The 5,000-nt window shown below is 38.8% G+C and overlaps 1 protein-coding gene across 1 annotated transcript in view; it reads right to left on the bottom strand.

The window, feature by feature from the left end:
- Window positions 1-5,000, bottom strand: part of LOC308094389 (electrogenic aspartate/glutamate antiporter SLC25A12, mitochondrial-like) — a 44,127-nt gene that overhangs the window by 38,682 nt on the left and 445 nt on the right. The gene's annotated exons all lie outside the window — the stretch shown is intronic.

The following is a 5,000-nucleotide window of genomic DNA, read 5'->3' as shown; positions in this document are numbered from 1 at the left end:
ATATAGAGCTGAAGTGATCAATGTATGTTTTATCTAAAAACAAAAACAATATTTGCCTCTGAGATGTAGTGGAGTAGAAGTAAAATAACTGAAAATTGGAAATACTCCAGTAGAGTAAAAAGTACCTCAAAATGTTACTTAAGTACAGTATTTGAGTACATGTCCTTAGTTACTTTCTACATTACATTACATTACATTACATTACATTACAGTCATTTAGCAGACGCTTTTATCCAAAGAGACTTACAATAAGTGTATTCAACATAGGTAGGGAACGAAACTACTAATCACCAGAAGTCTTTAGTGCATTTTCTGCAAAAACAAGCAACCAAGAGTATACCTAGCGCTAAGGTAAAAGTGCAATATATCAGCTACCTATTTCCTTAAACAGATGAGACAAAAATAGCTAAATCAAATGAGCATGAGCTAAAATTACAGCTAAACAATTAAGTGTATCGACTAAACAAGATCCAATAAACAATACAACAATAGAAAACAAGCGTTCGTACAACTAGTTAACAACAAGTAGGTCAGGCAGAGAGGAAGGGTAGTGTTTCCTTTCTACCACTGCTAATCAGTAATATCACAGGGCTATTTGTTTTAGCTGTGGCAGATTTGTGTGGTTGTTTCCACAGGCTCTCATTCTGCTCCGTCCTCAATCCTAGGCTTATGCATGGAGAAGGAAATGACGTCTGTGTGTGAAGAAACATATGTTGCAAAATGCAGAGCTTGTAGATCTGATTTGAGCACTTTGTAAAAAAGAAAAAATGATCAGAAATGCACTTGTACATGTGACATTTTTATTAGGAATCCTAAAAGGCTTCATAATGTTCAACGGCCAAACACACAATTAAATCGTTAATCACAATTATTTGAGTGACAATTACTCGTCAACTTAAATGTGTGGTGACAGCCTTAGTGGTGACAGCCTTAGTGGTGACAGCCTTAGGCTCAAATCACTGCCAGAAGCTCAGGAATGATGTAACATGTCTATAGCTTCATGTACCGTAGAATGTCTTTCTTTCTTACCATAACCTTGTAGGAGTGAGGATAAAGGAGCTAGGATAAAGGAGCTAGGATAAAGGAGCTAGGACAGAGCACAATGAGGCTATTGAGACACAGCCACGGACAAGAGAACACTAAGGTTACAATTCAGACACAGAATGATTTAGAGTAAACAAGGTAAACACATACATAGAATACAGAGACAGTGTAGTGTCTCAGTAAACTATAGGATCATAGAATACAGAGACAGTGTAGTGTCTCAGTAAACTATAGGATCATAGAATACAGAGAGAGTGTAGTGTCTCAGTAAACTATAGGATCATAGAATACAGAGACAGTGTAGTGTCTCAGTAAACTATAGGATCATAGAATACAGAGACAGTGTAGTGTCTCAGTAAACTCTAGGATCATAGAATACATAGAGACAGTGTAGTGTCTCAGTAAACTATAGGATCATAGAATACAGAGAGACAGTGTAGTGTCTCAGTAAACTATAGGATCATAGAATACAGAGACAGTGTAGTGTCTCAGTAAACTATAGGATCATAGAATACAGAGAGACAGTGTAGTGTCTCAGTAAACTATAGGATCATAGAATACATAGAGACAGTGTAGTGTCTCAGTAAACTATAGGATCATAGAATACAGAGAGACAGTGTAGTGTCTCAGTAAACTATAGGATCATAGAATACAGAGAGACAGTGTAGTGTCTCAGTAAACTATAGGATCATAGAATACAGAGACAGTGTAGTGTCTCAGTAAACTATAGGATCATAGAATACAGAGACAGTGTAGTGTCTCAGTAAACTATAGGATCATAGAATACAGAGAGACAGTGTAGTGTCTCAGTAAACTATAGGATCATAGAATACAGAGACAGTGTAGTGTCTCAGTAAACTATAGGATCATAGAATACAGAGACAGTGTAGTGTCTCAGTAAACTATAGGATCATAGAATACAGAGACAGTGTAGTGTCTCAGTAAACTATAGGATCATAGAATACAGAGACAGTGTAGTGTCTCAGTAAACTATAGGATCATAGAATACAGAGACAGTGTAGTGTCTCAGTAAACTATAGGATCATAGAATACAGAGACAGTGTAGTGTCTCAGTAAACTATAGGATCACAGGTAAACCAATAACCTAGCATCAGTCTAAACAATATAATATCAACATAATAATCTGTACATTTGAAACTAGAAAAAGTGCTCCTCGGAGCACAGGTCTCCGCCAGGTCAGGAGGGTTATTGTGGGCCAGCAATGTTCGGAATTCACCAATCAGGATGGAATATGACAAATCGGACGGATCCGTCTTGATCACATGACTATAGAGATAATGTGTACCGATTTGCGTGATGTTTGTAATATAGTTATATTATTCGTAATTTTTTGTGCAAAAATCGGCACCTGGTTGCGCTATAATAGGGCAATGTTAAAAGGGTGGCATTTCTTCCTCAACGTAGTGCGAATGAGCGAGCAAAGTCCACAATCGGACGCTGTGTTCATGATTCGCAGGATTTTGTTCAAATGTTCCTAATTCGCCAATCAGGATGGAATATGAAACATCTAACAGATCCGTCTTGATCACATAACTATAGAGATCATGTGTACCGATTTGCGAGAAATTTTGATAAAATCTGAAGGAGTAATATCAAAAAATGTGTTTTACATAAGTCGGCCTCCTGGTGGCGCTATAAAGGCAGATGTGAAAAATGCAAGGCAGAGGTTTTTCCTTGACCTCTAGGGAGTGTGCATACAAAGTTTTACACAGATCGGTGCAGTTACAGGTAAAAACACGAATCGGCCTGTTATAGCGCCACCATGAGGCTGATTTAAAAAATATCAAGTGGCATGTCTTCCTCTGCCTAGTGGGAATGTACGTTTAAGATTTAACAGAAATTGCATGTTGTGTTCATGATTTGAGGCATTTTGTTCATAACGGAGCACTCCTGCAAACTTTGGAAGCCAATCTTAGCCAATCAGGATGGAATATGAAAAATCTGAAAGACCAGTTTGGTTTAATGACTATAGAGATACTGTGTACCGATTTGTGTGATGTTTGGACAATATCTGTAGGATTACCGTCAAAAAAAGTGTTTTGCAAAACTCGGCCTCCTGGTGGCGCTATAGCAAACCTCTGTCACAAATTTGGGGCAGAGGTTCTGCTGTGGCATCCAGGGAGTGTGTGTGCACAGTTTCGCTGCGATCAAGCTAACAGTGCCGGAGATTAGCTGTTCACAGACACACACACACACACACACAGACGAACGGACGGACATGGTGCAAAACATAGTCTCGGCCATGCCTTCGGCCTGGCGGAGACAACTATAGGATAGCAGGTAAACAATGGAGCTAGCATTTCTCTTTAACAACATGATCTACATTATAACATTCATTGTGGTGGTCAGGAAAACAAGCCTATAGAAGTATAACAAACAACATAAGTTAAAACTAATAATCAGACATCCATCTATAGACTTATTAATAGATCAACAAGACTATCATAGATGTGTTTTATCGAGTCTGACTTTTACTTTCATATCTACGAGAGTCTTATAGCTCCACCCCCCTAGATTACCCTGGAATGTCACCAGTAAAAGCTGTATTTCTCCAAACAATCCAAATGTAAAATATAAGGTGTTTACCCGCTTGTCACAAATGTAAACTAGGTGTCCGGAGTATTTGTGCAATGTTTTAGTCCATATTTATCAATAAAGATGTGTTTTAATCCCGTCTGTGGCCGAACGCCATCTTTCCCCCTTCGTTTACTTCCTGTTTAACATTGAGTGTAATTCCGGTTTTCACCTCATGCGCCCCGTCACTACCACCCATTGGGAACTCCCGACAGAATCGGGCACAGACGGGATTAAAACACCTCTTAATTGAAACATATGGACTAATACATTACACAAACACACCGGACACCTAGTTAACATTTGGGGAAAGCGGGTAAACACCTTATATTTACCATTTGTACATGTTTGGAGAAATAGGGGCTTTACTGGTGACATTCCAGGACAAACTGGGGGGGTTCCTCCAGACACTAAACCTTCACAACAACATGATGATCACTGGGGCTGAAATAAAAGAGCTGATCTACAAGGCATCAGATCAGATGCCTTGTAGATCAGCTCTGTTCAGCCCCAGCATAAAACCGACCCACAAGTCCTGTAGATCAACAATCCCAACTAGTTTATATCTAACTAGTTTAACTAGTTAATATCTAACTAGTTTAACTAGTTATCTAACTATCCTCTCTAGCTGCTGATAAGTTATGCTAAAAGCTACAACTATCTGTAGATAAAACAACTAACCGTTCAGACAGATGTATGTATCATAACCATAAACACATCATAACCATAAACACACAGTGATAGAGACAGATGTATGCATACATCCATAAACCATAAACACATCATAAACCATAAACACACAGCTGTATAGAGGGTTAGCATCATAACCATAAACACACAGCTGTATGGAGGGTTAGCATCATAACCATAAACACACAGCTGTATGGAGGGTTAGCATCATAACCATAAACACACAGCTGTATGGAGGTTAGCATCATAACCATAAACACACAGCTGTATGGAGGTTAGCATCATAACCATAAACACACAGCTGTATGGAGGTTAGCATCATAACCATAAACACACAGCTGTATAGAGGGTTAGCATCATAACCATAAACACACAGCTGTATAGAGGGTTAGCATCATAACCATAAACACACAGCTGTATGGAGGTTAGCATCATAACCATAAACACACAGCTGTATGGAGGTTAGCATCATAACCATAAACACACAGCTGTATGGAGGTTAGCATCATAACCATAAACACACAGCTGTATGGAGGTTAGCATCATAACCATAAACACACAGCTGTATGGAGGTTAGCATCATAACCATAAACACACAGCTGTATGGAGGGTTAGCATCATAACCATAAACACACAGCTGTATGGAGGTTAGCATCATAACCATAAACACA

Source organism: Gymnoscopelus braueri (assembly GCF_963280865.1).
Source record: "Gymnoscopelus braueri genome assembly, chromosome: 10".
Taxonomy (NCBI): Eukaryota; Metazoa; Chordata; class Actinopteri; order Myctophiformes; family Myctophidae; genus Gymnoscopelus; species Gymnoscopelus braueri.
The sequence above is the reverse complement of the archived record's forward strand: the minus strand, read 5'-3'. Positions and strand labels throughout refer to the sequence as shown.